This window comes from Grampus griseus (genome assembly GCF_964374135.1).
Source record: "Grampus griseus genome assembly, chromosome: 4".
Lineage (NCBI taxonomy): Eukaryota > Metazoa > Chordata > Mammalia > Artiodactyla > Delphinidae > Grampus > Grampus griseus.
Window position 1 is genome coordinate 80,135,591 of NC_138997.1, and position 10,354 is coordinate 80,145,944.

The window sequence follows — 10,354 nt, forward strand, 5'->3', positions numbered from 1 at the left end:
GTGGGGAGAAGTGGAGGCTAGACAAGATTGGCGTCCCTGAGGCCGGGGAGATCAGAAGAGGCAGGTGGGAGGGACTCTCCGGGGACAGTGGGAGAGGAGTGGAGGGTGATCGCCTGGCCCACTCGGACTGGAGCGCTTGCTGAACTCCCAAGCTGGTTCCCCCCTCCAAAGCCCCATCCAGGCTGAGTGGGTCCTGGGGACATAGGAGGGAGGCCAGTGAGATCAGGAGTGGCAGGCGGGAGGAGCAGGAGAGGAGTGGAGGGCGATCGCCCCGCCCACTCGAGCACAGGGAACCTGCTGAGCTCCCAGGCCAGTCCCCTGCCCTCCAAGGCCCTCCCTTCCCACTCCCCACCCCGCACACACCCCCACCCCCTGCCTGCATTTTTCCTGGGGGCATAGGAGGAAGGCCTGGAAGATCGGGAGAGGCAGGTGGGAGTGGCCCCCCCAGACCCCAGATCGGAGGAGCGGGAGAGGAGAGGAGGGCGTTTGCCCTGCCCACTAGAGGCCAACAAGCATGCTGGGCTCCCAGATGAGGTCCCCTGCCCTCTGAGACCAGGGGTGGGGGGCATGCCTGGGCCCCTTCTGTTGCTTGAGCCTAAGCCCTACCCTACACATCCCCCAGGGCCTTTTCCAGCCCTGTGGGTCCTGAGCATTGACCCCGCCCACCACCTAAAACTCGCCCTTGCTTAGGCCCTGCCCTCCACAGCCAAGGCCTTCCCTCCCTGCTTTTTTTTTTCTTTTCCCTCCTCCTCTTTTTTACTATTGTGGTACTGATGTACTTTCCGGTTGTTGAGTCATCTATATTTTTATTTTTACATTCTTTCTAACATATCTGTTAGTTTCCTAGTCTAATTTTATTTTTTAATTTAATTTAATTTTTTTTTTGCTGCCCCTCGTGGCTTGTGGGATCTTGATTTGAGAGCCCAGGGTCAGGCAGAAGCTCCTCCAGTTGCAGCTCCGAGTATGAACCATTGGACTAACAGAGAACCTCAGACCCCAGGGAATATTCATTGGAGTGAGGTCTCATAGAGTTCCTCATCTCAACACCAAGATCCAGCTCTACCTAATAGCCTACAAACTCCAGTGTTGGAAGCCTCAGGCCAAACAACCAGTAAAACAGGAACACAATCCCACTAATTAAAAAAAAAAAAAAATGAGACAGCAAAAAAATATGTCACAGATGAAGGAGCAAGGTAAAAACCTACAAGACCAAATAAATGAAGAGAAAATAGGCAATCTACCTGAAAAAGAATTCAGAGTAATGATAGTAAAGATGATCCAGAATCTCGGAAATAGGATGGAAGCATGGATTGAGAAAATACAAGAAATGTTTAACAAAGATCTAGAAGAACTAAAGAACACACAAACAGAGATGAACAACACAATAACTGAAATGGAAAATACACTAGAAGGAATCAATAACAGAATAACGGAGGCAGAAGAATGAATAAGTGAGCTGGAAGACAAAATGGTGGAAATAACTGCTGAGGACCAGAATAAAGAAAAAAGAATGAGAAGAATTGAAGAGAATCTCAGAGACCTCTGGAACAACACTAAATACACAAACATTCGAATTATAGGGGTCCCAGAAGAAGAAGAGAGAAAGAAGGGGTTTGAGAAAATATTTGAAGAGATTATAGTGGAAAACTTCCCTAACATGGAAAAGGAAATAGTCACCCAAGTCCAGGAAGCACAGAGAGTCCCATACAAGATAAACCCTAGGAAAAACACACCATGACACATATTAATCAAACTAACAAAAATTAAATTCAAAGAAAAAATATTAAAAGCAACAAGGGAAAAACAAAAAATAACATACAAAGGAATCCCCATAAGGTTATCAGCGGACTTTTGAGCGGAACCTCTGCAGGCCAGAAGGGAGTGGCAGGATATACTTAAAGTGATGAAAGAGAAAAACCTACAACCAAGATTACTCTACCCAGCAAGGATCTCATTCAGATTCGAAGGAGAAGTCAAAAGCTTTTCAGACAAACAAAAGCTAAGAGAATTCAGCACCACCAAACCAGCTTTACAACAAATGCTAAAGAAACTTCTCTAAGTGAGAAACACAAGAGAAGAAAAAGAGCCACAAAAACAAACCCAAAACAATTAAGAAAATGGTAATACAAACATACATATCGATAATTACCTTGAATGTAAATGGATTAAATGCCCTAACCAAAAGACACAGACTGGCTGAATGGATACAAAAACAAGACCCATATATATGCTGTCTACAAGAGACCCACTTCAGACTTAGGGGCACATACAGACTGAAAGTGAAGGGATGGAAAAAGATATTCCATGCAAATGGAAATCAAAAGAAAGCTGGAGGGCTTCCCTGGTGGCACAGTGGTTGAGAGTCTGCCTGCCAATGCAGGGGACACGGGTTTGTGCTCCAGACCGGGAAGATCCCACATGCCGCGGAGTCGCTGGGCCCATGAGCCATGGCCGCTGAGCCTGCGCGTCAGGAGGCTGTGCTCCACAATGGGAGAGGCCACGGCAGTGAGAGGCCCGTGTACCGCAAAAAAAAAAAAAAAAAAGCTGGACTAGCAATACTTGTATCAGATAAAATAGACTTGAAAATAAAGACTTATCTCCTTGCAAGAGATAAGGAGGGACACTACATGATGATCAAAGGATGAATCCAAGAGGAAGATATAACAATTATAAATGTTTATGTACCCAACATAGGAGCACCTCAATACATAAGGCAAATGCTAACAACCATGAAATGAGAAATCAACAGTAACACAATAACAGTAGGGGAGAATTTTAACTCCCCACTTACACCAATGGACAGATCATCCAAACAGAAAATAAATAAGGAAACACAAGCTTTCAATGACACAATAGACCAGATAGAGCTAATTGATATTTATAGAACATTCCACACAAAAGTGGCAGACTACACTTTCTTCTCAAGTGCACATAGAACATTCTTCAGGATAGATCACATTTTGGGTCACAAATCAAGCCTTGGAAAATTTAAGAAAATTGAAATTGTATCAAGCATCTTTACTGACTACAACGCTATGAGATTGGAAATCAGTTCCAGGAAAAAAACTGTAAAAAGCACAAATACATGGAGGCTAAACAGTGCGCTACTAAATAACCAAGAGATCACTGAAGAAATCAAAGAAGAAATTAAAAACTACATAGAAACAAATGACAATGAAAACACGACGACCCAAAACCCATGGGATGTAGCAAAAGCAATTCTAAGAGGGAAGTTTATAGCAATTCAATCTCACCTCAAGAAACAAGAAAAATCTCAAATAAACAATCTAACCCTACACTTAAAACAACTAGAGAAAGAAGAACAAAGAAAACACAAAGTCAACAGAAGGAAAGAAATCATAAAGATCAGAGCAGAAATAAATGAAATAGAAACAAAGAAAACAATAGCAAAGATCAATAAAATTAAAAGCTGGGTCTTCGAGAAGATAAACAAAATTGAAAAACCCTTAGTCAGACTCATCAAGAAAAAAAGGGAGAGGATACAAATCAATAAAATTAGAAATGAAAAAGGAGAAATCACAACTGACACTGCAGAAATACAAAGGATTATAAAAGACTACTACAAACAACAATATAACAATAAAATGGACAATCACGAAGAAATGGACAAATTCTTGGAAAGGTACAATTTTCCAAGACTGAACAAGAAAGATTTAGAAAATATAAGCAGACCTATCACAAGTAACAAAATTGAAACCATAATTAAAAACCTTCCAACAAACAGGAGTCCAGGACCAGATGGCTTCACAGGTGAGTTCTATCAAACATTTAGAGAAGAGCTAACACCAATCCTCAAACTCTTCCAAAAACTTGCAGAGGGATAAACACTCCCAAATTCATTCTACAAAGCCACTATCACCCTGATACCAAAACCAGAAAAAGATATCACAAAAAAAAGAAAATTATGGACCAATATCACTGATGAACATAGATGAACATAGATGTATATGCAAACATATACAAATACATTCCTCGTGAGCAGTTCTGTTTTGGCGATTAATAGCAAGCAATATGCTTGGATTAGAGGTCCAATTTCCACTCGAATGCAAAGTTTCTTCTCTTCTGGCAACAAAGCCATTTGCAAAGACCTGGAAATCATGAGCTTCCTAGGCGGGAAGAGGTGCTATTCTGGTTCGCCTGAAGATAGCCTTTCAGATTGGCTGGTGTTTTATCATCCCCTTTCAAGACCCGGTGTGTGTTGTTGATGATAATGGAGTCAGACTCCAACCAGTTGGGAGGGTTTGCATAGGAGTCATAGACGGGCTGAGCCAGCATGGGGGCGATCTGAGCCATGTCCCTAAACACATCCCCAGCGATGTGGCCAGTCCACTTGGAGAGAGCTTCCAGGTTCATGGGCTTGATGACCTGGTCTGTGGATCCCTCGATCTTGAACAGGGAGACACCGCCAGGCTTGCCTATGAGGTCCTCATGGTGCAGGATAGCATCGCTCCAGGTGATGCCGAGGAAGTCAAGGATGAGTTTGAGGGAGTGCTGGGGGTGCAGCACCAGCTGCTTGTAGTACACGGGCAGGCACTTGTCCTTGCCTACCTCCATGCACTGGGCGTACATCACCTCAATGGCCTTGTTCCCCTTGTTGAGGCAGTCGCGGTAGCTGCTGAGGTCGAAGCCAGCGACGGTGACCTTGCGGGTGATCATGGAGTGCATGGAGGCCCGGCCGTCACGCACCATCAGCAGGAACTTGGAGTTGGGGAACAGGCGCGACAGGTAGACGGAGGACTTGAGCGTGAAGGGGTCTTTGTTACAGAGGACGGGCTGGCTCTCCATGCTTGGCGATCACCTCCAAGACGAAGGCCGGCGTCCAGCACTCGCCTGTCACACCCGCCTCGTCCAGCGGCAGCTTCTCCCGGCCCGACTTGGACCAGGCCTGGGCATGGCCAGCACTCGGGGGATGATGCGTGTCTCCCCGGCAGCGCAGCTTGGGGTGGGCCTCCAGCATCACACGCGTGAGCATTGTGCCACTCCGGGGCTCGCTCCCCGCGAAGATGAGCGGCATGGCCTTGCCATAGAGGTACTCCACGTGGTCCGTGCCCACCATCACGAGGTCCTCCTGCTCCAGTCACATGGCCCTCCGGGGGCCCCCTAGCACCGCCCCGCACTCCAGCACCTGCTGCCCCAGCTGGACCACCAGCGCCAGGGCCAGGGCGAAGCCAGCTGCCAGCAGTGCCCTCTGCACTGACAGGCGCATGCTGGGCCCAGGGCTGGGGGCGCTTCAGTGACAGGTGGGCGGGAGCCCCAGCGGGCTCACATCTTCCCTGGATATTCTCATCCCTGGGATCTAGCCCTTGTGCCTGCTTGCCAAAACTCTCCACCGGCTGAGCCTGCAAGAGACGTCCCGCGGCAGCTCCGCGCACCCAGCGACTCAGTGCTCGCCAGCCGCCCCGGCCCACAAGATCTTTTTCGACCCACCTCCTAGAGTAATGAAAATAAAAACAAAAATAAACAAATGGGACTTAATTACACTTAAAAACTTTTGTACAGCAAAGGAAACCATAAACAAGACAACCTTCAGAATGTGAGAAAATATTTGCAAATGAAACAACAGACAAAGGATTAATCTCCAAAGTATACAAACAGCTCATGGGGCTGAATATCAAAAAAACAGACAATCCAGTTAAAAAATGGGTGGAAGAACTAAATAGACATTTCACCAAGAAAGACATACAGATGGCCAAGAGGCACATGAAAAGATGCTCAACATCACTAATTATTAGAGAAATGCAAATCAAAACCACAATGAGGTATCACCTCACACCAGTCAGAATGGCCATTATCAGAAAAGCTAGAAACAATAAATGCTGGAAGGGGTGTGGTGAAAAGGGAACCCTCCTACAGTGTTGGTGGGAATGTAAATTGATACAACCACTATGGAGGTTCCTTAAAAAACTAAAAATAGAACTACCATATGACCCAGCAATCCCACTACTAGGCATGTACCCTGAGAAAACCATAATTCAAAAAGAGACATGCACCAAAATGTTCATTGTAGCACTATTTACAATAGCCAGGACATGGAACCAACCTAAATGTCCATCGACAGATGAATGGATAAAGAAGATGTGGCACATATGCAATGGAATATTAGCCATAAAAAGAAACAAAATTGAGTTATTTGTAGTGAGGTGGATGGACCTAGAGTCTGTCATACAGAGTGAAGTAAGTCAGAAAGAGAAAAACAAATACCGTATGCTAACACATATATATGAAATCTAAAAAAAAAAAAAAAATGGTACTGATGAACCTTGTTGCAGAGCAGGAATAAAGAAGTTGACATAAAGAATGGACTTGATGACATGGGGTGGGAGGGCGAAACTGGGCGAAATGAGAGTAGCATCAACATATATACACTACCTAATGTAAAATAGTTGGCTGGTGGGAAGCAGCAGCATTAGCACAGGGAGATCGGCTCGGTGCTTTGCGGTGACCTAGAGGGGTGGAATAAGGAGGATGGGAGGGAGGCTTAAGAGGGAGGGGATATGGGGACATGGGTATGTATATGGCTGATTCGCTTTGTTGTACAACAGATACTAACACGGTATTTTGAAGCAATTATACTCCAATAAAGATGTATTAAACAAAAAAAGTAATTAAAATAGCCTGACCACTGCAAAAAACATAGATTAATTAATTAATTAAAAAACCTAAGCGCCAGGACTTCCCTCGTGGTCCAGTGGCTAAGACTCGGCATTCCCAATGCAGGGGGCCCGGGTTCGATCCCTGTTCAGGGAACTAGATCCTACATGCCACAACTAAAAGATCCTGCAAGCCGCAACTAAGACATGGTAAGGCCAAATAAATTAAATAAATATTTTAAAAAAACACAAAAACCTAAGCCCCATTGTTATCAAGATGGGAAAACCACCTCTAACCTTAGGATAGGGCTGAGAGCTTATTTGCTTTCAGCTCTGGTTTTACCTTTGTTTTTGGTTCCCAACTATCAGTTATCCATTGCTACATAACAAACAACGCTAAAACTTAGTGGCTTCATATAGCAATGTTTTACTATATCTCACACTTCCCTGGGTTGAATGTGGGTTCCCCTCTGCTCATTCTGCCTGGGGTCATTGATGAAGCTGCACTCAGCTGGAGGGTCCAAAACGACCCCATTCACATGATTAACAGTCAGTGCCGGCTATTGGCTGATGCACCTCAGTTTTTCTCTATATGGCTAGACCAACTTTTTTACATGGCAGTCTTGGGGCAGCATTACAAAAATACAAAGTGGAAAACTGTAAGGTTTCTTAAGACCTAGCCTTGGAAGTCATATAACACATTTTCACTATATTCTATTGGTTAAACGGCATTATATAATACAGAATTTGACCAGTCTTTGACTCTGGTTCCTGGGATTGAGGCTCTAAATCCTTGGCACTTCCTAAGTACTAAGGATGTCTTTGCTATTCATGACCCCCCCTTGGATATCACCTTAGTTTATGCTATGAGATAAAAAGACTCATGATGGGGCTGGTCACCAGAAAGATCAACTGTATGATTAAAAGTTTGGGGCTTTGAGCCAGTGTAATCTCCAGAAAGGAGAGAGGGGCTGGATATTGAGTTTAATCACAAGGCCAGTGATTCAGTCAATCATGCCTATATAATGAAATCCCAGTGAAAACTCTAGACACTAAATCCCAGTTGAACTTCCTGGTTGGTGAATACATTGATGTGCCAAGAGGGTGATACACCCTGATTCTACAAGGAGAGGGCGTGGAAGCTCTGTATTCAGAATCCTCCCAGACTTTGTCATATGTGTCTCTTCATTTGGTTGGTTCTGACATGCACCCTTCATAACAAACTGTTATTGTAAGTATAGTGCTTTCCTGAATTTTATGAGTCATACTAATGAATTATCGAATCTGAGGGGGTTCATGGGAACCCTCCATATTTTTAACTAGTTGGTTGGAAGTGCAGGTGGATGGAGGACCCCATTTGTGGCTGGCATCTGAAGCCAAGAGCAGTCTTGTTGGAGATCATGACATTTAAGCTGTGGATTCCTACAGTAATGCCAAATAATTAGCATTAGAATTGAATTGTATTGCAGCACACCAGTTGGTGTCAGAATACAAGAGCAATACAGGTGTAAAGGGTGAGGGAATAGACCATCTCTTGAACAAGCAGCAGCAAAGTTGCACTGCAAAAGGAAGTGCATATTGGGATGAGAGGAATTTATGGCCATTAAACATCAGTTCTTTACTTAAAAGAATGTTTTATTTTATACAGCATTTCTAGTTTTTTGTTTTGTTTTGTTTTTTTTCGGTACGCGGGCCTCTCACTGTTGTGGCCTCTCACGTTGCGGAGCACAGGCTCCAGACGTGCAGGCTCAGTGACCATGGCTCACAGGCCTAGCCGCTCCGCGGCATGTGGGATCTTCCCGGACCGGGGCACGAACCTGTATCCCCTGCATCAGCAGGCGGACTATCAACCACTGCGTCACCAGGGAAGCCCTAGATGTTTTATAGGAAGATTTTTCCAGTTATCAGTTCACAATATTACCAAAGAAAGAGGAACTAAGATCCCACATGCCGCTGGGCAACTAAGCCTCACGCCACAACTACTGAGCTCCTGCGCCTCAACTACAGAGCCCACGTGCTCTGGAACCTGCATCACAACTAGAGAAGAGAAAACCGGCACGCCACAACTAAAGAGAAACCCACACTCCACAACGAGCACTGCAGCAAAAGATCCCATATGCCACAACGAAGACCTGACACAGCCAAATAAATAAATTTTAAATATATATATATATTACCAAAGAAAGAATCTATCTTGGGACTTCCCTGGTGGTCCAGTGGGTAAGACGCCATGCTCCCAATACAGGGGGCCCAGGTTCAATCCCTGGTCAGGGAACTAGATCCCACATGCATGCTACAACTAAGAGTTAGCATGATGCAACTAAGGAGCCCAAGTGCCAAAACTAAGGAGCCAGTGAGCCACAACTAAGACCCAGCATAACCAAATAAATAAATAAAATAAATATTTTTAAAATTATTATATAAAAAAAGAAAGAATCTATCTTTATTAATTACTGTACATGCTTAAGTGTGGTAGTTAGAGGCTAAAAACGAAAGGCCAAAAGGAAAAATCCTGCCACTAGCACAGAAAGATTCATTTAAGAGAAATCTAGAGAATAGAGAAGATGATGGGTTAGTAAGTACTAGTTAAAAGTATGTGATAAGAATGAATTATCTAGCAGGCTGGAATGGAGTATTGACTTTGAGCTAAAAAAAGAAAAAACGTGTAAAATGAAGAAGAAATATAGCAGAAACAAAAAGAATGTAAAATATTAAAGGGCCATAGAAATACTCTCTGGAAAGAAAATTTCTGCAAGAAAGATAAGTCTCTACTCAGGGGAAAAAAATGGTTCAAAATACTGCCTTTTTTAACTACATAAATAAAAATTCACCGAAGACTGATATTCTTCATACTGTCATGTTTGTACAGTGTTGTTCTTCGATTTAAAGTCACAGTCATGGGACTTCCCTGGTGGTCCAGTGGGTAAGACTAGGCACTCCCAATGCAGGGGGCCCGGGTTCAATCCCTGGTTGGGGAACTGGATCCTGCATGCATAGTGCAACTGAGAATCTGCAGGCCACAACTAAAACATCCTGCATGTCGCAACTAAAACATCCCGCATGTCGCAACTAAGACCCGGCACAGTCTAAATAAATAAATATTTTTTAAAATAAATAAAGTTACAGACACATGGTCAGTTAATCTACAACAAAGGAAGCAAGAGGAAAGACAATCTCTTCAATAAGTGGTGCTGGGAAAACTACATGTAAAAGGATGAGATTAGAACATTTCCTCACATCATATACAAAAATAAACCTAAAATGGATTAAAGACCTAAATGTAAAGCCTGAAACCATAAAACTCCTAGAGGAAAGCACAGGCAGAACTCTCTATGGGAGAAAATATCTTCAAGTGATATAAGCATCAAGGGGTTAATATCCAAAATATATAAACAGCTTATACAACTGAATATCAAAAAAAAAATCAAAAAATGTGCAGAAGACCTGAGTAGACATTTTTCAAAGAAGACATACAGATGGCTAACAAGCATATGAGAAGGTGCCCAGCATTGCTAATTATTAGAGAAGTGCAAATCAAAACAACAAGGTATCACCTCAAACCAGTCAGAGGGGCTATCATCAAAAAGTCTACAAATAATAAATTTTGGCAAGGATGTGGAGAAAAGGGAACTCTTATACACTGTCGGTGGGAATGTAAATTGATGCAACCACTATGGAAAACAGTACGGAGGTTCCTCAAAAAACTAAAATAGAACCACCATATGATCCAGCAATTCAATTCC

General features: G+C 43.6%; 1 pseudogene across 1 annotated transcript; it reads right to left on the bottom strand.

The window, feature by feature from the left end:
- Positions 1-4,116: 4,116 nt before the first annotated feature.
- On the bottom strand, positions 4,117-5,435 carry LOC309821962 (protein-tyrosine sulfotransferase 2-like; annotated as a pseudogene). The gene has a single exon. The product of its transcript is annotated as a protein-tyrosine sulfotransferase 2-like (transcript).
- Between the last annotated feature and the right edge of the window lie 4,919 nt (positions 5,436-10,354).